We start from the raw sequence: 25421 nt of genomic DNA on the forward strand, positions 1-25421 counted from the left end.
AGCACCAACATTATAGTGAGTAAATATGTCATATTTCTTCATTACTTGCGTAATGTTAGGAAGCTTTGGGCAATTAGACGCACCGCCTGGGTGGGGTCAGTAATTCGACCCTGGCGGGGGGGGGGGGGGGCGGGTTGACCTCGATGTAATTATATCAACTTCTCAGCATCATAATATCAGCCTTCCGGCATCTTCATAAGGCCATCTTCGCAGCATGAAGATATGATTGTGTGCGTATGTACTCACCTAGTTGTGCTTGTGGGACGGGACCAAAAAGCTTCGGCTCTTTGGTCCCGCCTCTCAACTGTCAACTGGTGTACAGATTCCTGAGCGGCTCTATCATATCTACATTTGAAACTGTGTATGGAGTCAGCCTCCACCACATCACTGCCTAATGCATTCCATTTGTTAACTACTCTGACACTGAAAAAGTCTTTCTAGCGTCCCTGTGGCTCATGTGGGTACTCAGTTTCCACCTGTGTCCCCTTGTTCGTATTCCACCCATGCTAAAGAGTTTAACTTTGTCCACCTTGTCAATTCCCCTGAGAATTTTGTAGGTGGTTATCATGTCTCCCCTTACTCTTCTGTTTTCCAGGGACGTGAGGTTCAGGTCCTTTAGCCTTTCCTCGTAGATCATATCTCTCAGTTCCGGGACGAGTCTGGTGGCATACCTCTGAATCTTCTCTAACTTTGTCTTGTGTTTAACGAGGTATGAACTCCAGGCTGGAGCTGCATGCTCCAGAATATATGTGTGTGTGTGTGTGTGTGTGTGTGTGTGTGTGTGTGTGTGTGTGTGTGTGTGTGTGTGTGTGTGTGTGTGTGTGTGTGTGTAAGGTGGCGCCTGTCTGGTCTAGTCTCCGTCCTCAGCCTCACATAACACAAAGATTATACCACATTTTCTCCTCCGTATCTCCTCTCACCCTCCGCTTCGTCGTCCTCCTCCTGTCCCTGCTCCTTCAGCTATCCTTGTCCTCCCATCCTCCTGCTCTCTTTGTGCCTGGCTCTCTTCTCATTTTCCACTCCCTCCTCTCAAACCTCTTCCTCTCGTCAGATCAAGCCCTCCCTCTCTCTCTTTCTCTCTCCGTCTCTCTCTTTCCCCAGTGTGGACGCGCGCATGAGGCCCCATCCAGTGTAGAGACGACCGTCGTGCTGGGCTGCTCCAGACCTTGTGCTCTTATATCGACCCCCACAACCACCAAAGTGTTTTCTGTGTGTGCCTCCTGCTCCCCCAAGGCCATGCCTAAGAAGGGAAGCAACGGCCGACGTGAGTACTGGACCTCGCTTGCTGTGTGAAGGGCGGGAGACGCCGAGTTGGTGGCGGTGGAGGGGGGAGGGTTGGGTGGTGCTGATGCGTATGTGGGCTGTGTTGGTGTGTGGGACAAACGACACAAACTTGTTTGCTGCGTCCTTGCACTTCTGCGTGATGTAGTCCATCATATCTTGGGCCGTCTTTCCCCTGAGCTCTGTTTCCCATGCTATATCTGTTAGGAATCTTCTTATCCCCTCATAGCTTCCCTTTCGGTATGCTAACCTTTTGGTTTCGGTATCCCTCCTCGAGTTCAATAACCCTTCTTTAATCAAGTACTCAAACACCAGTACACTGTGGTCGCTCATTCCTACTGGGTCCTCAAAACCGATTTCTCTTATGTCGGAGTCGTTCAAAGTGAAGACTAGGTCGAGTTTCGCTGGTTCGTCAATGCCTCTCATCCTTGTGGGTTCTCTGACATGCTGGGTTAAAAAGTTTCTAGTCACTACCTTCAATAGTTTGGCTCTCCACGTAACCTCGCCTCCATGCGGTTCCTTGTTCTCCCAGTCAATCCTTCCGTGATTGAAGTCCCCCATGATGAGCAGGTGGGATCTATTTCTACAGGCAGCAGAGGCTGCCCTCTCAATTATAGTGTTAACTGCCATGTTGTTGTTTTTATACTCTTGACTTGGTCTTCTGTCGTTTGGTGGAGGCTTGTATATTACTGCTACTACTATTCTTGGTCCTCCCATTGTCATGGTGCCTGCTATGTAGTCTCTGAACTCCTCACAGCCCGTGATAGCCATCTCCTTAAAACTCCATTCTTTTCTCATGAGTAGGGCCACTCCGCCTCTTTCCCTACCTTCCCTCTCTTTCCTTATTACTGTGTACTCCTGGGGAAACACGGCATGCGTTATGATTCCAGAGAGTTTTGTTTCAGTGAGTTCGACTACTTCTGGGTTCACTTCTTGTGCTCTTTCCCTTAGTTCACTTGTCTTGCTTGTGATCCCATCTATGTTCGAGTACATCACCCTGAAACTGACTCTCTTCTGCTCTGTGTGTGTGTGTGTGGTGTGTGGTGTGTGGGGTGTGTGTGCGTGTGGTGTGTGGGGTATGTGTGCGTTTGGTGTGTGGGGTGTGTGTGATCTGTGTGTGTGTGTGTGTGTACTCACCTAGTTGTGTTTGCGGGGGTTGAGCTCTGGCTCTTTGGTCCCGCCTCTCAACCGTCAATCAACAGGTGTACAGATTCCTGAGCCTATTGGGCTTTATCATATCTACACTTGAAACTGTGTATGGAGTCAGCCTCCACCACATCACTGCCTAATGCATTCCATTTGTCAACCACTCTGACACTAAAAAAGTTCTTTTTAATATCTCTGTAGCTCATTTGGGCACTCAGTTTCCACCAGTGTCCCCTTGTGCGTGTGCCCCTTGTGTTAAATAGCCTGTCTTTATCTACCCTATCAATTCCCTTCAAAATCTTGAATGTGGTGATCATGACCCCCCTAACTTCTGTCTTCCAGCGAAGTGAGGTTTAATTCCCGTAGTCTCTCCTCGTAGCTCATACCTCTCAGCTCGGGTACTAGTCTGGTGGCAAACCTTTGAACCTTTTCCAGATTAGTCTTATCCTTGACAAGATATGGACTCCATGCTGGGGCTGCATATTCCAGGATTGGCCTGACATATGTGGTATACAAAGTTCTGAATTGTTCTTTACACACGTTTCTGAATGCCGTTCGTATGTTGGCCAGCCTGGCATATGCCGCTGATGTTATCCTCTTGATATGGGCAGCAGGAGACAGGTCTGGCGTGGTATCAACCCCAAAGTCTTTTTCTTTCTCTGACTCTTGAAGAATTTCCTCTCCCAGATGATACCTTGTATCTGGCCTCCTGCTCCCTACACCTATCTTCATTAAATTACATTTGGTTGGGTTAAACTCTAACAACCATTTGTTCGACCATTCCTTTAGTTTGTCTAGGTCTTCTTAAAGCCGCAGTCCTCTTCTGTGTGTGTGTGAGAGAGAGAGAGAGAGAGAGAGAGAGAGAGAGAGAGAGAGAGAGAGAGAGAGAGAGAGAGAGAGAGAGAGAGAGAGAGAGAGAGAGAGAGAGAGAGAGCCTGTGCGTACCTAATTACAATTACAGGATAAACGCTACGCTCGGAGGCCCATTGCGTTGTAAATGTTATGAAAGCTGGAACCACCAGATGGATCAGCTGGAACAGCTGGGTGATCCAGTAAACATAGCGGCCCGGGAAGCCACGCCCACAAATCCCCTAATTTTTAAATCTATATAAACATCCAGCCTCTGGCACCCCCGTGTGACCTCGCCCTACTGAACAAATCACTCCGTTCTCTCGACTGGCCAATGCGTAAACAAATACAACTCTTTGGGCTAAATTAGAATCATACGCACCTAAGCATCCCACCTAACCCATCGAGGCCGATGCGTTAATGACGTCATTTGTAACGGTGCTTCGTTTTCAAATCTCCCGCGTTTTGAGCATATCTCCCACACACGTGCGTGAGTGCGCTCACTCAAGTGCCTTTCTCACCCCCTCTTACTCCACCTCTCCTTCAATGACCCTCTAATCTATCATTAACTGTCTCTTTGAGTCTTTTGTGCAGTTTTTTTGTGTATGTTTTATGTCGTAATCATTTCCCCCTTGGAGTCTGAAGGGGTTCAGATGCCTTATAGCCCGTGCCCGAGCCCCTTCCCTTATGTTTATAACACCAGAACTGTGGCAATCTTTGCCACTTTCTCACTATGCATTTTTATGCTTTACTAGGTGCGGGTTCCCTGCTGGTGCCGCATACTCTAGCATCGGTCTCACGTAGGTGATATATATATAATTCTTTGAATGGTTCCTTGTCCAGGCCTGGAGGCTGCTATCTTGTGTGCCAACTTTGCATATGCCGCCGATGTTCCAGTGTATGTTTGAGAGCCTTGGTATCATGTCATCCCCCCTTAAGTATTTTACCCAATCCGAAGCTGGCAGCTGCACTGCTTTCTGTGTTGTTCACGTCATCTTCTGCGCCTCATCTATGTCACCTTGCATTTTGGTGGGTTGAATTCAAATAGCCACTAATTGTACCATTACTGCAGCTTCTCCAAATCTACCTGTAGCAATTTGCCGTTATTCTCTGTGCTTATTATTTTCAACGACTTTGTATCGCCTGCAATCATTGATAAGCAGCAGTACATGTGCGAGTGTCAGAGAGAGAGAGAGAGAGAGAGAGAGAGAGAGAGAGAGAGAGAGAGAGAGAGAGAGAGAGAGAGAGAGAGAGAGAGAGAGAGAGAGAGAGAGAGACAGACAGACACAGACGGAGAGACACAGAGATACAGAGAGAGACAGAGAGAGAGAGAGAGAGACAGACAGACAGAGAGAGAGGGAGAGACAGACAGAGAGAGAGAGAGAGAGAGAGAGAGAGAGAGAGAGACAGAGAGAGAGAGACAGAGAGAGACCCCACTAGTGATGGGACATTACTAGTAAAACCCGGGTTAGTTCCCGCCTCACAATGGAAAGTTTGGATGTAATGTCCTCTTATAATCCGTAATTTAACACTAACTTTCAATTGGAACCATCAACATTATTTCTCAAGCAAATCCAAATAATGGCAATCTGTGCGTCTTTGGCTTACTGTAACAATGTGTGTCGCTCTGACACAGAAGATTGGACCACCCCATTTTTGGAGGACGGGCTGGAAGATATAGAGGTCTGAACTATGTCATCTTGCCTAGTTGGAATTGAACTGTTCAACTCTAAGTAATGTACCTATTTTATATATATATATATATATATATATATATATATATATATATATATATATATATATATATATATATATATAAAATACACAGTGTTCTAGGGCCTGATTAAACAACCTCTGACTCATAAATAGACTTAAATCAGTTATCAAGAAAGACAATTATGAAGAAAATAGGATTGGTCTAGTTACAGAAGAACTAGTTAAGATATACTCGTAAACTCTTACCAGTATAACCAGAGGTAAACTTTCCCTTGATGAGTTTCCTTTTCTCTCTAACACACCGCCAGGAAGCAGCCCATAGCAGCGGTCTAACTCCCAGGTACCTATTTACTGCTAGGTAAACAGGGGCATCAGGGTGATATATAGACTTTGCCTATTTGTTTCCGCCTCGGCCGGGACTCGAACCCGGGCCCTTAGGATTACGACCCCCCGAGCGCTGTCCACTCAGCCGCTGTGTGTGTGTTTATGTAATCCTGTGTGTACATAGTGTATGTGTACATAGTGTATGTGTACATAGTGTGTGTGTACATGCTGCATCTTAATTTTTTGTGTAGGTATATTTCAGAGCGTGATTGTGTGCGTGTATGTATTCACGTATTTGTGCCTGCACGCTCAATCAATAGCTCTTGGGCCCCGCCTTTCTTGCCGTAGGTTGTATAAGCAATGACTCCTGGCCACCCCCCCCCCCCCCATCATATCCCACTTATAAAATTATGAATTAGATTTGCTTCCACAAGCTGCTTTTTTAGTTCATTCCCTCTTCCCTCTCCTCTCACGCTAAATGAACACTTGCTAGCATCTCTCCGTCTCATCTGGGCCTCTAGTGCCCAACCACGTCCTCTTCCTCTATTGGTATCCAGTGTAGCGTTTCCTCTATTTCCACTCTGTCAGTGCTTCTGATGTTATTCTATTTGTATGTCTCTTCCTAAGGGTCGTTACGGGATGGTCGTTTCCTTTTACTGTATACTGTTCCTTTAGTCTCCTTTTAGTTTACTGTCGCTTGTACCTATTTCTATCACTTTACATTTGCTCGGGTTGAACTCTAGTAGCCATTTCCCCCCCGAACATCTCTCTGCAACCTGTTGAAGTCGTTTTGGAGGATCGTATAATCCTCTTCTGTCACAATTAGTCTCATTAATATCTCGCGCGCGCGCGCGTGTGTGTGTGTGTGTGTGTGTGTGTGTGTGTGTGTGTGTGTGTTTGTTTGTGTGTGTATACTTACCTAGTTGTGCTTGACGGGGTTGAGCTCAGGCTCTTTGGTCCCGCCTCTCAACCGTCAATCAACTGGTGTACAGGTTCCTGAGCCTATTGGGCTCTATCATATCTACACTTGAAACTGTGTAGGGAGTCAGCCTCCACCACATTACTGCCTAATGCATTCCATATGTCAACCACTCTGACACTAAAAAAGTTCTTTGTAACGTCTCTATGGCTCATTTGGGCGCTCAGTTTCCACGTGTGTCCCCTAGTGCGTGTGCCCTTTGTGGTCTTTATCTACCCTATCAATTCGTCTGGGAATCTTGTATGTGGTGATCATGTCCCCTCTAACTCTTTTGTCTCCTAGTGACGTGAGGTTTAATTCCCGTAGTCTCTCCTCGTAGCTCATACCTCTCAGTTCGGGTACTAGTCTGATGGCAAACCTTTGAACCTTTTCCAGTTTAGTCTCAGCATACTTAAATCGCATAGCATCCACACACACTTAATGTATGTGTGTGTGTGTGTGTGTGTGTGTATGTGTGTGTGTGTGTGTATGTATGTGTGTGTGTGTGTGTGTGTGTGTGTGTGTGCGTGCGTGCGTGTGTGCGTGTAGCGCCTGAGGACAACCAACATTGACTCAACCAATGGCCGCTTTTTTTTTCCGAAGGTTAAAGGGCGAGGCAGTCACTCCAGCCGACCTGCAAGCCTTGCCTCTTGCCCAGCCTTACACCACGTCCCTTACACCTTATCCCGGACACCCTGTCTCTTACACCTTATCCCGGACACCCTGTCTCTTACACCTTATCCCGGACACCCTGTCCCTTACACCTTATCCCGGACACCCTGTCTCTTACACCTTATCCCGGACACCCTGTCCCTTACCCCTTATCCCGGACACCTCATCCCTTACACCTTATCCCCGACACCCTGTCTCTTACCCCTTATCCCGGACACCCTGTCTCTTACCCCTTATCCCGGACACCCTGTCTCTTACACCTTATCCCTTACACCCTGTCTCTTACCCCTTATCCCGGACACCCTGTCCCTTACACCTTATCCCGGACACCCTGTCTCTTACACCTTATCCCTTACACCCTGTCTCTTACCCCTTATCCCCGACACCCTGTCCCTTACACCTTATCCCGGACACCCTGTCTCTTACACCTTATCCCCGACACCCTGTCTCTTACCCCTTATCCCGGACACCTCATCCCTTACACCTTATCCCGGACACCTCATCCCTTACCCCTTATCCCCGACACCTCATCCCTTACAGGCATAATGCGGGAAAATCAACCACAGAGACAATACTGAGAAAGAACAGGCACATGACCCCTCAAAAAAACATCGTGAAACTATATATTGTGAAACTGTATATTGACAATTATTAGAAAAGTAACTCTCTCGCGTCAAGATGAAATGGGGCTGCAAATGTGTAGCAGCTTGTGTCAATGTGTACTTTGTTGCAAATATGTAATGTGTTGCCATATATATGTAATGTGTTGCCATATATATATGTGTAATGTGTTGCAAAATGTCGTTTGTTGGAATGCTTAGCTTGTTACAGTATGTAGTTTAATGTGCTTTTTTGCAGCGTGTAGTTTATGGATATATGTAATGAGTTGCCATGTGTAGTAGTTTGTTGAGAGATTTATTCAGTTGTAATATGTATTGCTTCTTGCAATATGTAGTTTGTTATGTGTTATCAGTTGTAATGTGTAGTTTGCTATGTCTTATGTGTTGCAGTACTTTCATATATATAATCTGTTGCATTATGTAATATGTTGCAAATATGTAATGCTATAATGTGAGTTCGTTGCAATATATGATAGTTTGCAATATCTACCGTTACAATATATGGAGTGATGCAAAATGTACTGTATTGCAAGGCGTACCATGCTACAAGGCGTACCGTGCTACAAGGCGTACCGTGCTACAAGGCGTACCGTGCTACAATATTGAGTTTGGTCTCGAGAGAGCAAATTCCCCTCCATAATGAACATCAAACCAGTTTGCTTATTAATGTGAACTTCGTCGCGTTATTGTTACTTTGATAACTTTGTTACTTTGATAACTGTGTTACTCTGTCGTGTTGAGGTAATGACGGTTACCATGGCAACCTCTGGAGAGGCAGCGAGAGTAACCTCAGCCTCCCAAGACAGGGTCACCGGAGACGGTGGCGGGGCTGAAGGACGACCCCCCACTCTGGGGGCCTTGAGGCGCTCCGCTCGTCCTCAAGTGACCCAATTACGGAAGATTTATTATTTGGGGAGGAAAATTGGTGCATCAATTACCCAGAGTTTGTGGATGTCTCCACCGCCGGCGAAGCTGGGAATTGTAATAGGGGAACACTTGTACAATAGTCACCTGTCTTACTGTGGGGAGTTTAACAAGCGGGGTCGTTACAATCACTAGATTAGCAATAGCGAGGTTGGCTGTACTGCAATCACAGCTTCAGCTGCTGCTGCTGCTGCTGCTGTGCTGCTGCTGCTGTGCTGCTTGCAGGGCGCAGGTGGGCGTTCGGAGTGGTGGTTAAAGGGGAAGGGGGGGGGGGGGGAAGGATGGTGGACCCAAGTAGGTGTTGACTGGAAATGGGTAGCATGGTTGTGGGGGAGTGGGTGAGGGGGGGTGACTATAGTGGTGATGGGTATAGTGATATGTATAGTGATGGGTGGTAGGGGTGCTGGTGCTCCAGTTGTCACAACGGATAGAGAATGATGTACTAAATTGCCCGAACCTAACCTAACGGATGGACCCACGTACACAAGACGTCAATGTGAGTGTGTGTCGCTGTGTTTAATGGTACGTCATATTTTGTCCGTTGGGGGGGGGGGTATTCTGAGGTCATAATGCCAGAGGCGGGGTTGGGGGGCTGTGGCAACTATCACGGTAAACTATGCAAAAGTCTACGGGATATCAACACCACTTTTAATTACTAAATCACTAAAATATAATTCCCTTTATCAGGTCAGGGAGGCTGTACACACACACACACACACACACACACACATACACACACACACACACACACACACACACACACACTAGCAGCGACCACACCCACACGACACACACACCCACACACACCAGCAGCGACCACACCCACACGACACACACCCACACACACCACCAACGACCACACCCACACGACACACACACACACACACCACCAACGACCACACCCACACGACACACACCCACACACACCACCAACGACCACACCCACACGACACACACACACCAGCGACCACACCCACACGACACACACACACACACACACACCACCAACGACCACACCCACACGACACACACACCAGCGACCACACCCACACGACACACACACACCACCAACGACTACACCCACACACCCACACGACACACACACCAGCGACCACACCCACACACCCACACGACACACACACACACACACCACCAACGACTACACCCACACACCCACACGACACACACACCAGCGACCACACCCACACACCCACACGACACACACACACACACACCACCAACGACCACACCCACACACCCACACGACACACACACACCACCAACGACCACACCCACACACCCACACGACACACACACCAGCGACCACACCCACACACACACACACACACCAGCGACCACACCCACACGACACACACACACACACACCAGCGACCACACCCACACACACACACACACACCAGCGACCACACCCACACGACACACACACACACCACCAACGACCACACCCACACACCCACACGACACACACACACCACCAACGACCACACCCACACACCCACACGACACACACACACCACCAACGACCACACCCACACACCTACACGACACACACACCAGCGACCACACCCACACGACACACACACACACACACCAGCGACCACACCCACACACACACACACACACCAGCGACCACACCCACACGACACACACCACCAACGACCACACCCACACGACACACACACACACCACCAACGACCACATACACACGACACACACACACCAGCGACCACACCCACACGACACACACCACCAACGACCACACCCACACGACACACACACACACCACCAACGACCACACCCACACGACACACACACACACCACCAACGACCACACCCACACACCCACACGACACACACACCAGCGACCACACCCACACGACACACACACACACACACACACACACCAGCGACCACACCCACACACACACACACACACCAGCGACCACACCCACACGACACACACCACCAACGACCACACCCACACGACACACACACACACCACCAACGACCACACACACACGACACACACACACACCAGCGACCACACCCACACGACACACACCACCAACGACCACACCCACACGACACACACACACACCACCAACGACCACACACACACGACACACACACACACCAGCGACCACACCCACACGACACACACACCACCAACCACACAGCAACAGCTGAGATGGCGCCCAATAGCCTAAGGCGTCTCTCGTTACCATGGCGACGCGACAGACATCCTCATGTCTCCCCCCCCAGGACTCCCCCCTCCCCCCCCCAGGTCATGCTATACAGGACAAACTGATCCTCTTGGGAACTCACCTTAGGTTAAAGACATTCTTCTGTGACCTAATTGTCCATGAAAACTCTTAGTAAACAAATCAAACAAAGTCGAGGGTTCAGTAGAACTCCAGGTTGTCATTCTTTTGACCCTGTCGTGGTCTGGTTGTGTGGGGCGTGTGCCTGGGAGCACCCACCGCATAGGTTCGAATCCTCATGACGGCTCCTACGGATTTTCTCACTGACATGTGACGATAGTGTGATTGCTCTCTGTGGAACATATCAAGCAATTGCTCATCGGAACCCGCTAATGTTCCATAAGGCAAATAATTATCCTGAGGATTAACCAATCCTCTCCGTGACTAACTCCCCTTGGTACTAACTAACCCGCCACAAGGAGGAACCTTGGGACTAACTAACGCTCCTCAGAGGGTACAAGAGTCTGGTAAAAGTGTCATCCTTTGATCGTTAATCATGATTTCTGGCCCCGTCGCCAGACTCTTCTTTCCTTGTAGACCCTCCTACACTACCTGTCTCCCTCCCTCCCTGTCTGCCTCCCTCCCTGTCTGCCTCCCTCCCTGTCTGTCTCCCTCCCTGTCTGCCTCCCTACCTGCCTCCCTACCTCCTTGTTCTCTGCCAACCAGTAGACAAATGTGAACAATTTCTTCTTCATCTGTTTCCTTTTCGTCTGTCTCGCTAGAACAATACTTCTCTATCTCTGCCTCTCAGCTATTGTCAGTGTCTCTCTCCTTACCTGCCCTCTCCAATTCTGTGTCTGTCTCCCTGTCTCTCTCTCTCTCTCGCATCTTTGTTCCACTGGCCGGGCTCTTCCACTCCAAGCATCCACTTGACCTCTCTTCCTCCAGGGCCACATTTTCCAGCTCACTTTTCGTCCCTTCGTGTGTCTGTGTGTCGTTTGTATGTATCTCTGCTCCTCTCCCTCCTGTCCTCTCTCTCTCTCTCTCTCTCTCTCTCTCTCTCTCTCTCACTTTCTTGTCCTACCTCAGGTCATGTTAAGGCGTTGCCCCTAGTCATTGCTTTACCATATGGTAGCTTTACATGTAGAATCTTTGCCAAGATGTGTTTGTACCAGGTGTGTGGAGGTGTAGCAGGTGTGGCCAGGACTTGTGTGCTGGCTTGGCGTGATGCTTCTGATGAGGGACTGTCCGGTGGCTGAAGATGTTCTTGGGAATGGTAGTGTGTAACTGGTGGTGGCTGGACGTCTTGAGGGACGTCTGGTAGTTACCTTGAGGGCAATGCGTGTCATGGTCACCGTCTTCACCGTAGTGAAGACGGCTCCAGTGATTGGTCTAGCCAGAGTGGATAGGGATGATTCCCCTCCTTGCCTATACTTGATAGGCACGTACAGGCTGTGGGAGAAGGCCATCCAAGAGACAATATTCAAGGTACGAACCAGCAGTTAATGTACAGTTTTGCAGCCGCTGCTGTCCACCATATACTACCCTTCTGGGATGCTTCGTTTGTGTATGATCTGTGTCCGCCTTTCAGGAGTTCGACCTCCACATTCTAGCAAGAAGTTGGCTCTTGTGATGGTGACGTCATAGATGAGGCAGATGCTGGCAGTGGTGCCAAGGCCAACACCTCAGTTATAACCCGACCGAGCCTGCTCTTCCGGGAAAAACCTCGCTTATTTCCTCCTTTAAACTTAACATTGTGTTCCAAACACACACACACACACATTTTGGATTTGTTCATTGTGTTCCAAAAATATTTATAATGTTTCCGTAATACGTATTGGCATGTATTTTCCCGTCTTCATTCCTGGAGTACATTCTGAGCGCTTTCAGAAGGTAGCGGTAATTTAGCTGTTTATCTTCTGTCTATGTGTTATATTTCAGACATTTCTCTTGCCCTGAAAGGAGATGTGAGTACAGAAGAGTATCCCATGAACACCAGTGGTCGTGAAGGTCCATGTAACCCACACTAACATATTCCTCTTGGTGTTACGGTTGCTGCGGTGTCTGCAGTAAATATGTGCGAGAAATATATACCTATTCCCAGATCTCTTATATGTAGTTTCCGTTCTATGAGAAGAATAACTTGCTCCCAGTACCGTTCTCCGAGATGTGACTGCGTCTGGCACCGTTCCTTGAGATACACTCACGGTTGATCATTCCCCTGTAGCTAAGAAGCTTCAAATAACGACGGACAAGGTAACATTTTCCGTTGCTCATTCCAAGACTTTTTAATATTGTTTACAACTTTTAAGTGATTTGAACCGAAGCCATTTTCAAAATAATGGAAATCTGCCATCTGTTACATAAACAAAAAGTCTATGGACCCTGAGCTGAACATTTCACTTCCATAGACATCGTGATGGAGGGAAATTGGAGCCGTGACCTCCCCATCGTGGGGGGGGGGGGGGGGGGTCACGGCCCCAATACCCCTCCGCCATTTAACCATTATTGGTGCAAAGTTTAATGTGGCGAGTGACATGTGTCTGCTCTCCAACTGTGGACACACATTCTCTTACATAAATACAGACTAAGGGCCAGATTCACGAAGCAGTTACGCAAGAACTGACGAACCTGTCCATCTTTTCTCCATCTTTGGCAGCTTTATTTACAATTATTAAACAGTTAATGAGCCCCGAAGCACCAGGAGGCTGTTTATAATAATAACAACAGTTGATTGGCAAGTTTTCATGCTTGTAAACTGTTTAATAAATTTAACCAAAGCCGTCAAACAGTTTACAAGCATGAAAACTTGCCAATCAACTGTTGTTATTGTTATAAACAGCCTCCTGGTGCTTCGGGGCTCATTAACTAGTTAATAATTGTAAACAAAGCCGCCAAAGATTGAGAAAAGATGGACAGGTTCGTAAGTCCTTGCGTAACGGCTTCGTGAATCTGGCCCCAGGTCTACCCAGTAGTACCCGGGATAGTCGTTCTTCCCCCCCTCAACTCCCTATTCCAATCCTCTTCATTTCCCTTCTCTACACATTCCCCCTTTCTTCCCTCTCTCTCAAACCCATCCCACTACTCTTCCACGCCCTCCTCTCCTACCTTGAACAGATATTTCCATCTATATACAGAGATACGTGGGTGCTCTGGGTCTCTTCGTCCCCACAATAGACCCAGTGTTAATCCCTACAATAGTCCCAATGATAACTCGTTATCCTTGTTGTGTCACTCTCAGTTATCCTAAATCCCTGGTCCTCTCAAGTGTTCCCTCCCTCACTCTAGTCCCTCCCTCCCTCACACTACATCTCCCTCACTCCCTCATACCCACTCTCCCTCTCGCTAGTTCTCCCTCACAGCAAGCCCGAGAAGCGTGTTACTTTGTGCTCATGTAGCGCTAGGAACAACGTATTGATTGAAGGAGGGAGAGGGAGGGAGGGAGGGTAGGGGGAGGATGGAGGGATAGAGGTGGAGAGGAAGGTAAGCAGGATGGCACCTCTCGCATCCTCCCAGTCCTCTCCTTGTGTGGTGGGGGGAGGGATGGAGAGAGAAGAATAGAGGGCAGTAAGGAAGGTGAGATAGGGAGATGGAAAGGGAGAGGGAATGAGGGAGAGAATGAGGGAGGGAATGTGGGAGGGAGATAGAGAAAGAGGGAGGGAGGGAAGGGGGAGGGGGGGAGGGAGGAAGGAAGGAGGAAAGGGGGGAGAAAATGAGAGGGAGAAGGAGGGAGGGTGTCAGACGAAACAAAATATCTTAAGCCTAAACATTACACATTTTGTTCATCTTGAAATTTTGTTCATCTTAAGCCTAAAATTGCAGTCATTTGTGTGGCTTTTGAAGAAAGATAAAACATGTCTATCAGAGTAATGTATGAAATACAAATATTTTAGAAATAATAAAAAATCTTGAATAAATATAGTTTTTATATTTTTGAAAACACCTAAAAAATTAGCTATTTGGGTTATAGAACAATACGCTGTGCAACATGTGAAAATGTTCACAAAATTGAGATAGAAACAAAGTTGATTTAGAAATTTAAGCATGGCGATATTTTTATTTTTTTCCGCTGAAAATATTGCGCCAAAAATTCTCAACCATTTCATCTCCCGACATAACAAAAATGATATACTTTTTGATGACTTAAATTAATCTGATTACGCATCATTACAAAGATTAAACAATAGGTGATAAATCTCCAGTGTTACTGACAGTTTTAACACTACTGCGACACCAACGACAAAATTAAAGAAAAAAATACTTAGGAGTTGGTCGATTTGTTTCATATAAAGCTAAGAAACTAGACCTTCTTGTACACTGCAAAACAAAAATTGGCAATTTCCTCGTCAAAGTTATTGTGGTTTGGCGTTGGATTAAAGCCTATTAAGTACCTGAGAGTTATTAAGGACGTAACCCAAGCTTACTGACATCCAGTAAGTATATCCCTGAACATTCTCCAAGAGTAAACTAAACTCCCAGCATATCTACATCCAGAAATGGCGTACACCTTTTGGCGTATACATATGCCCCAAAAAGCTGAGAAACAGCAGTAAGCCTACTTAAGCATGTTCACTTTTGACCCCCGTTACTAACTCTCCTCCCTCTCCACAGCCAGAGGTCACATGCCTGACAAGAAGCCGAGTCAAGACCGGATGAAGTCACAGTCCAAAGAAAGGGAACACAAAGATCAGAAGGAAGATAAACCCAAGGAAAAGGAGAAAAAATAGAGACGAGAGGATACTAAAAGGTAAGCTGGAGCCAAGCAGGCCGGAGACCCAGCTACTCCTGCCTGCTGGGATCACAGCCTAGGGCCGCTAACGGTTTTTAAAACCTCCTTAACCTTACCCAACCTAACTCAAACTACCCTAACGGCCTAATCTATTCTAATATATCCTAACCTAACCAAAACTAGCCTAACGCAGTCTAAACCTATGCTAATATATCCTAACCTAACCCAAACTAGCCTAACGCAGTCTAAACCTATTCTAATATATCCTAACCTAACCCAAACTAGCCTAACCGATGCTAATATATCCTAACTTAACCCAAACTAGCCTAACCGATGCTAATATATCCTAACCTAACCCAAACTAGCTTAACACAGCCTAACCTATGCTAATATATCCTAACCTAAATCAAACTAACCTAAGCTATATAGTATGTAGAATTTATTAATCAAACTTAAAATTGCCACTTGTTAATTATAGATTGATAATCAGAAATATAATAAAATATCAGCCCATCCTCCTGTTTAGACAGTACTTATAGAAACCAGGTGGACCATTGAACATATATTAACGTAATGGACAATTTGAAAGTAGAATTTGATACTATTGAATTTGGACAAACCGTTAACTGTTTTGCCTTTATGTTGCTAATAAAAAGGCCAAATATATGCTATTTTGAGGCTTAATATAGTACATATGTGTTATACTAGATCTAGGAATATTCGTTTGGTTTTACCTATATTTCTTCGGACTCCATAAAGTGAAAAGTGTCAAATTGTACTAATTATAATTATCTACATATATTGACGTAAAAGGCAAGGGCACTCATAGTTACAAAAAGTACTATCAAAACAGAAGAAAGGGCTTTAAAATAGTGTCATAAACTCTCGTAAACATTTCGGCCGAATACATGAAAATGATATACCCACTACATACTTTCTTACCTGTAATAATTCAGTAGTTTAATGCTGTCAGATTCTAAGTAGGAGGCTTGGGCTTGTAGGTAGGAACCCTAGTCTTGTAGGTAGGAACCCTAGGCTTGTGCTTCCCACCATTGTCTTGGCCTCCACATTCCCTAATTCCTTGTATGACGTTCTTACTCTCCATACGGAAGACATAATCCTGTGCAAAGCAATATGTCATCGTTAGAGTGCTGTTACATATTCAACAGTTTTAAACTAATTATAAAATGGGTGAACATGTGTTTTTAAACCTTTCACGTACATATTATATAAGAGGAAATTAATAATAGCCTAACGCTGATCATCATGATTATACTTAATGTAAAAATACCGCTTATACAACGATACTTTATGACAGAAGGCCAAATAAAAACACATATGTAAAGAGAAAATAGGCATATGATTCACTGTGCACTAAGAATATGAAGTTTAACATGAAAAAATCATTGTCGAACACTGGAATATAAGTCATTGTCTACACGAGTATTGAATACGAGATTGAACAGCGGCCAGCACATGTTAGACACAACCGAAACGTCTCAGGTTCGATTCCCGGGTAGGACGAGAAGTTTATAATCAGCCCGGCCTCATCAACAAAAGCCAAAAGTAATTACAAGCAGCCGCTAATCCCCCCAACTGTTTATGAATGAAAAACTGTTTACATACGGTTCACAACTGATGACGTTCGAACATTTCTCGAAGAATGCTTTGCCGATGACCTCAATCTGCTCGAATCTTAACTCTGTAAATGATTCACCCTCGTACTACATATACAAATAATTGACCGCAGACCGGTGTAAAATGAGTTCACATTTATTTATTTATTTATTTATTTATTTATTTATTTATTTATTTATTTATTTATTTATTTATTTATTTATTTATTTATTTATATACAAGAAGGTACATTGGGATTGTGAGGATACATAGTATAGTAATTACATTCTTGTAAAGCCACTAGTACGCGCAGTACACAAGTACATTATTCCACTTCTCGGTCTACCCATTATGCAGATAGTTTATTTCAGGCCGAAATTATGTTCAGGAATAAAGTATACTTGTTGGTTGATCTGTAAACTCCTGTGGAGGCCTTATACAACTCTCCAGTGGTTTAAATATTGTTGAGGAGAGAGAATCGCGTTGAGGGATTTGTGGTGTGTTGGAAGATGACATGTACACCGAAATGTATACCCCATTTATAGATGTATATATACACACACTGGAATATGTTCAGGAATGTAATATACTTGCTAGTTGGTCAGTGAACTACTGCCACGTATTCACTTAATAACCATCGCTTAATAACCATCGTTCCAGGTGAGAGGCCTTTAAACTTAATCCCAAACAAATCCAGAGGGAGTGTCAGTGATGAAATACAGGATTATTTACAGGCTTTAATATATGAGAAAGACATATAAACTAAATTTACCAGAATTTACCTAAGGGCCACGAACACTCTTAGTGGCCTCGACAAGGACAGGAAGCCTACGGCTTGTCACCCCCATTTGTCCTATTGATTTTTTCAACATCCATGATTAATTTCTTTGCATCTTTGATAGAAAAGTTTATCCAGTTGATTGACCATTGTTTAAGTAAGTCTAGAAAATTAAAAAATATTAAATATTTTATTCATAAGGAACCTCATATGTATTAGAAATATTAAATTTTACATTATTTTTTAATTAATAATTTAAATTGAATTAATCATTCTATAACTTTATTAAAAAATGGTTGAACCTTCATGATTGATTTTACAAAATTAAGTAATTCATAATTATACAAGGGAAAATACTGTAAAGCAATATTTCCTATTAATATTTATGCCTAATATAAAAATGACTATGCTTTAATTTAACATGATCAATAAAAAAAGGACGAAACAAAGAACAATACTTGTTACAAGCCTAATGACTGTACCGGATACATTACACAACACAGGAGACAATTTTTCTTCAGCTGCCTTTCCTAGTGATCGACAGCTTATTCTTAAGCTTGCTTTTTTATAAGAAAGACCTGAATAAACTAACAATGATCTGGGAACGAAGATCATCTGGGAGCTCGTTCCCAGAGTGAAGGGGAAGACGAGGCTTCGTTCAGCACTCCAGCAGTGACTCGTAATACAGTCACAATAACATGGGAGATAGCTTTAATTATAATAATTTTAATGTATCACTGAAAATCAATTTTATGCTGCTCCCTGTGTACTGTGTAATTTATCACTGCAATTCATTTTTTGTGCTGCCCTCTGTGTACCTGCCCAGTTGTTCATTTTTCAATTTTTTCTTAATTTTCAAGTTACTTAATATACTGTACCAAGATGATCCATGTCTCTTCAGTATTTCAGGGTACCAGCCAACTTCCTTCGTGTCTCCTAGCCTCCCAAAACTCCTAGCCGCCTCTCCAAAAGGACAAGTAACTCTCCTCGTCAACCAACATTCCATAAAAGGCCTCCACGACACCTAAAAACACATTCAATTTCTCAAAGTTATCTAATGTTACGAACGACTTTCTCCCTAACGTTTCTACCACTCACCAACGACCACTAACGTTCCAGATAATAACTGTCCATGGCTTCTTAACGTCTAATGACTCTCCTTCGAGGCGTCATCTGTCCTTCAAACTCTCCTCTCCGCGCGATGGTCTCCTTTGTTGGGCTTGGTTTCAGTCTCCAGGTGACGACAAACAACATCCTCCTGCCATCCAGCAACACCCACCAGGTCTCCGGGTGACAAACATCATCATGGAACACCCACCAGGTCTCCGGGTGACAAACATCATCATCCTTCCATCCAGCAACACCCACCAGGTCTCCAGGTGACAAACAACATCATCCAGCCATCCAGACGTCCCCCTCCAGGTCTCTCGATCTCTCTCCAGTACCGAAGTGTTTATCCAAACCTCAGTGTTGTCACTACCTTCAGTCATCCCTACCAGTGAAGAGGTTTAGTCCCCACTTTTGATATAGTTTACCGTTTTGTTTAGATTGTGAAAATTAGTTTTTAATTCTGTTAAGATTATTTTCATCTAACAAGGCTTGCATTATTTTGTGATTTTCATTATAAATAACTTTTGGGATAGTTTCTTTTCTTGTTTTTTTTAAACTAACTGTTTTTTTTTATGTTAGTGATAGTTACTGTGTTTATATATGAGTAAATATGTTACCGTCTGCAGAAGGTGCGAGCAATTTATGAAGTTAACGTAGTGACAGTATTGTACTGACCACTATCTCTTTATCTTACTTACACTACCTCACACACTCATTTATAACCAACTCACGCACATTCACACCCCTTGCTTACAGCTACAAACCCCCCCTTGCTTACAGTCACACACCCCCTTGCTTACAGTCACACACCCTTCGCTAAGTCACACACCCCCTTGCTTACAGTCACACACCCTTCGCTAAGTCACACACACCCTTGCTTACAGTCACACACCGCTTGCTTACAGTCACACACCCTCTTGCTTACAGTCACACACCGCTTGCTTACAGTCACACACCGCTTGCTTACAGCCACACACCGGTTGCTAACAGTCACACACCCTCTTGCTTACAGTCACACACCCCCCTTGCTTACAGTCACACAGCCATCAGTTACCGCGAGCCTCGCCTCCTCCAGCCACCCCAACCTCCGGTTACTTACCATACCAATGCCAGCCGTACGCGGTAAAGTTGCCTGAGGTAGTGTTGCCTCTGGCATAACCTTACGGCCGTAGCCTCGCTCCGCTGGGCGATCGACCGGAACCATTTTGTCCGGACCTGCCGTTCTTTTCTTACTAAACAGAACTGCTGTCGAAACTTCAAATGTGTGCTTGGGTTCAAGTTCAAGTATGTTCATTGAGACAAGGAAAAAAATTACATCTCAAAGGGATAGAGTAGCTTAGGCTATTGGGTTTTTAACCTGTGATGTCGAATTATACTTCGCATTTTGACGTATAGATCCCCTAAGGCCAACAACTCGTGTACAACAAATTATGGAGGCTCGTAAAATTGACATGATAACCAGTTTTCTATTCATGGGTCCTCGGCTAGGTTAGGTTCGGGCAATTTAGTACATCAGTTTAATGATGTTGGGAACGCTGGAGAAGACGGGGTGAATATGTGGTCAGGTGTCACACACAGCCGGTCGGGTTCCCACAGTAGTAGCCTGGCTGTGTGGAGGTGTTAGTGTGGGAGTGGTAGTGTGGGAGTGTTAGCCAACCACACCACACAGCCACCACCACACCCAGCCACACCACACAATCACCACCATACCCAGCCACATCACACAACCACCACCATACCCAGCCACACCACACAACCACCACCATACCCAGCCACACCACACAACCACCACCATACCCAGCCACACCACACAACCACCACCATACCCAGCCACACCACACAACCACCACCATACCCAGCCACACCACACAACCACCACCATACCCAGCCACACCACACAACCACCACCATACCCAGCCACACCACATCTGTTTACCGATCACACATCTTTCAGCCATTTAACCTCCTTATTAGGCATTAATTTTGGTAAAGTTTTGGTGTTAAATTTAAAATTCATTCGTGATTTTCCAAGGAAAATATATATACCCTGTATGTGTGTGAGGAATAATTTGCATCTAATTTTTATAATCAGAGAAGGTGTTAGTAAACGCCCAATGACTATTGGCCTTCCAATGATTATGGGTCTTGCAATAACTATATGATTGTAAAATATATATAGTACTTGTAATGCTTATAGGCCTTGGAATCATTATAGGCCTTGCAATGAGTATAGGCCTTGCAATGACTATAGGCCTTGTAATAACTATAGGCCCTATAATGACTATATACCTTGCAATGATTATAGGCCTTGCAATCTCTGAACAAACACAAGGTAAGATAACTCTGGACTTTTATTAGAGACCTCCCAGTCCTCAGAAGCGACATTAGTTCTTAACTAGAGACCTTTCAGCCGTTACCTAGAGACCTCTTAGTCGTCAATACTGTAGAGACCTGTTAGTCCTCAACTTGAGACCTTCCACTGCTCTACTAGATCTTTAATATTATCCATTTCGTGCAAGTCGTGTGTGTCTGTCTTCACTTTATCTTTGCCTTACCTACAAAGTTTTTACAGTAGTGCAGAATTGATTACAAGAAACCTCCTTCTAATTCATTAGGCTAGTTAGGTCAGTCGCAGCTGGTCCAATACTCTCAATAATGCCCGCCACTTCTATATGGGTTCAAGTAAGTGTTCATGATAACATATGTCACGGTTGGCAAGGTATTCGAGAGCATTGAATTACCCGCCTCGACACGACTGTGTAAACTTCTATGTGTATAATCGTGTGTTTGTAAGCTGGTCTCGTTAACTCTCGTACATAACCAAGGTCTGGCTTGTTGACAGTCAATCCTGGATCATTGTTTACGCATTGTTGTTGTGGTGCGCCACCCAGCAGACCTAACCACACTTTTTACCACGTCAAGCTAAACGTTGTTGCCGGGGCAGCAGGCCTCCGGGGCAGCAGGCCCCCGGGGCAGCAGGCCCCCGGGGCAGCAGGCTCTCGGGGCAGCAGGCCTCCGGAGCAGCAGGCCCCCCGGAGCAGCAGGCCCCCCGAGGCAGCAGGCCCCCCGAGGCAGCAGGCCCCCGGGGTAGCAGGCCCCCGGGGCAGCAGGCCTCCGGAGCAGCAGGCCCCCGGGGCAGCAGGCCTCCCGAGGCAGCAGGCCTCCGGGGCAGCAGGGCCCCCGAGGCAGCAGTTCCCCGGGGCAGCAGGCCCCCCGAGGCAGCAGGCCTCCGGGGCAGCAGGGCCCCCGAGGCAGCAGTTCCCCGGGGCAGCAGGCCCCCCGAGGCAGCAGGCCCCCCGAGGCAGCAGGCCCCCGGGGCAGCAGGTCCCCGGAGCCAGCCGGCTGTGGGTGTGTACGAGCACATAGGGAAGTCTCTCACCCCCTTGTAATACACTGTTGCCTTATGGAATAGTGGAAATATTAGTGTAACTCGTTTGTTTCAGCATTAGCCCTAGATGTTGTAGATGTGTAGGACGTGCGCTGCCACCACACTGGCTTCCACCGCTACATTCCAAGTGTTAACTAATGCTATTATAGTCTTTTTTAAATTATTTTAATATGCCCAAGAATTCTGCCTGAGGGCATCGTGTGCTCATCAAGCCGATGGTGGCACAGCAAATCCTCATTCTGAGCCCAAAGTGAGTTTTAGATGGTAATTGTTAGCATGTAGTCAGTCCGTACAGTATTCAGATATTTTGCAAAAAACTATTTTTTTGTGTTAATTACCAAATATAGTTGGATGAGATTTTGACATGAGTGAGATCACTTAGTAGAGTTACGAGGTGTAGGTCCCTGGTCTTGCCCTTACGAGGTGTAGGTCCCTGGCCCAGCCCTCACGAGGTGTAGGTCCCTGGCCCAGCCCTCACGAGGTGTGGGTCCCCTGGTCCAGCCCTCACGAGGTGTAGGTCCCTGGTCTTGCCCTCACGAGGTGTAGGTCCCTGGCCCAGCCCTCACAAGGTGTGGGTCCCCTGGTCCAGCCCTCACGAGGTGTATGTCCCTGGTCCAGCCCTTACGAGGTGTAGGTCCCTGGCCCAGCCCTCACAAGGTGTGGGTCCCTGGCCCAGCCCTCACGAGGTGTAGGTCCCTGGTCCAGCCCTCATGAGGTGTAGGTCCCTGGCCCAGCCCTCACGAGGTGTAGGTCCCTGGTCCAGCCCTCATAAGGTGTGGGTCCCTGGCCCAGCCCTCATTAACCTCACAACTCTCATAAATGAGGCTATTCGCCAGACGCGTCTTCTCCTGTAGACAGCTGAGGTACAGCGCCATTTATGTTTAATATTTTAGAAAGAATACATAGAACCAAATATTTGATTTATTTTGATGAATGACTTCTATGACATTTTTTGTGACGTATAGCAGTTGAAAATTCAATTTTGTCTAGGATTTAAGGATCTGATTTGCTTACTTCATAGACTAACACATCTAAAATAGAGCATTGACAATTGTTTTTGCTTAGACGTTAAGAATAATGTCAAATTCATATTTAGTACGGTCCTAGAACATCACCTCAAACAGCAACGCAAAAAAAATAAACATCAGCCTAGCATCTTTTGTTTCTACAAGGAAAAATATTTATTGATTTCCCATATTATGGGTGTAAGGGTCTGTGTTTATGTATTTTAATCGCTCCATGCCTTCTTCTCGTCCGCTTCATAGAGGAGAGGTTCTCAAGAGACAATGTAAACCCTTTAGACTACAAGAAAGTCGTTATCTAGTGAAACAGTACGAAGCGTTAAGGCAGAATTGAATGCCTTAACACTTCGCTTGAATATATTAAATAGAATTCGATCTTCCATATCAGTGCCTCGCCATTACAGTTTTCCTATTTATCGTTAAATATTTCCAGAACGACGAATTTAATATTTTTATGAAAGAAAATTAAATTTAATAGTGCCAAAATTCCTATTTTTTTGTTACGAATTTAACTATACAGTACTTAGTTTTTCATGGTAGTCATATTAAACACCCCAACATGGGAGTTACTCATGTTGAACACCCCAACATGGGAGTTACTCACGTTAAACACCCCAATATGGGAGTTACTCACGTTGAACACCCCCAACATGGGAGTTACTCATGTTGAACACCCCAACATGATGTGGACAATCGACCTTCATCCAGTATTTTGTTCTGGATCGTAAACTTTCGAGTTATCTAATGTTATAATTTTTTATATTTATATTTTTTTAATTAAATATATTTCATATATGCGAAGTATATTTTCAGGCGTTGGGACACATTATATACAATGCGTCCCAACGCCATGCAAGAATACATTATTTTTGGGTGTAGAGAAGACTGCCAAAGAAAACAAACTTGTGTTGCATACTGAATGTTGAAATAAAACTGTACTTTAATTGTGTTTTACTTCCCACCTAAATAAAGCATGTTGAGAATGATGCATATTAGTGCTACTGAAGAAGGAGTTAGGGGGCTTATCTTGAGGTTATCTTGAGATGATTTCGGGGCTTTTTAAGGCCTCCACCCTCAGGAAGCAGCCCGTGACAGCTGACTAACACCCAGGTACCTATTTTACTGCTTGGTAACAGGGGCATAGGGTGAAACCCAATGTTCTCCGCCCAATGTTTCTCGCCGGCGCCTGAGATCGAACCCAGGATCACAAGTCCAGCGTGCTGTCCGCTCGGCCGACCAGCTCCCATAATGAGCGAGCAATGATAATCTACGTAACGATGTAATTTGAAGCTAATGATAGAAACCTCAGCCAAAGTCCATCACTATGAAAATGCACTCGTGGGTCAAGATTTTAAGACTGCAGTCTGTATCTATAAAACAGAATGTCTGTCTGTTCAAAGTTGGAGACCAGACGCTTTGGGCTCACGTGAAGGATATGCGAGTGTCAAAGGCAGATTGAGGTTGGCCCCAATGCTATTCTTTAAGAAATATCGGCATCTGTAGCGACCCACCTGCGATTTCCATGAGGTCTGACATCAGGATGCATTTTCCATAGAGTTTTTAGCTGTTTTTTTAATTGCTTCAAAATATTACATTTTCTGAGAGGGAGGGAAGAAGAGGAAGGGATACGGGATGTGAGGGAGAGAGAGGATGTTGTGGGAGAGGGGAGGAGAGAGAGGAGGAGAAAGGTTGGTAGGGTAGGAGAGAGGTACCTAAATAACAGAATTGTTTCTCTCCTTCACAAGGCGGTTAAAAGTAAAAATTCTGCAGTTTTCGAGTTGGGTTCACCTCATGGGTGGAGTGCTTAGCCCAACACTCTTCAATATCTTGGTTGATGCACAACAATGACTTTTCTACACTAGCTGACGAGCTGTCATCTGTTATGCTGATGACATTTGTATTCTGGTAAATACTCAAACTCGATTGCAAGCTTTACTCGATTCCCTTGCTGCTAAAAGTTCTTCATCCCCACAAAACAACAAATGTCCTGGAGCAGCGAGGAGCATCGCTCGGTGCACACAGGGTGCACACATGGGTTCAGGGATGGCAGGTCCTGCCTCACAGG

At 45.5% G+C, this 25421-nt stretch overlaps 1 long non-coding RNA gene across 4 annotated transcripts; it reads left to right on the plus strand.

Moving 5' to 3' along the window:
- The first annotated feature begins 1076 nt into the window (after window positions 1-1076).
- Window positions 1077-24300, plus strand: LOC123755453 (uncharacterized). Of its 4 annotated transcripts, none has more exons than XR_006772514.2 (4): window positions 1077-1264; window positions 4032-4076; window positions 15324-15459; window positions 18738-24300. It is a non-coding gene; the product is annotated as an uncharacterized lncRNA (long non-coding RNA). The 4 variants fall into 4 exon arrangements; XR_011229189.1 differs by lacking the exon at window positions 4032-4076 and having other exon boundaries at window positions 1078-1264; window positions 18738-22147; window positions 22231-24300; XR_011229190.1 differs by lacking the exon at window positions 4032-4076 and having other exon boundaries at window positions 1078-1264; window positions 18738-21990; window positions 22155-24300.
- The last annotated feature ends 1121 nt before the right edge of the window (window positions 24301-25421 follow it).

This window comes from Procambarus clarkii, chromosome 20, assembly GCF_040958095.1.
Source record: "Procambarus clarkii isolate CNS0578487 chromosome 20, FALCON_Pclarkii_2.0, whole genome shotgun sequence".
NCBI lineage: Eukaryota > Metazoa > Arthropoda > Malacostraca > Decapoda > Cambaridae > Procambarus > Procambarus clarkii.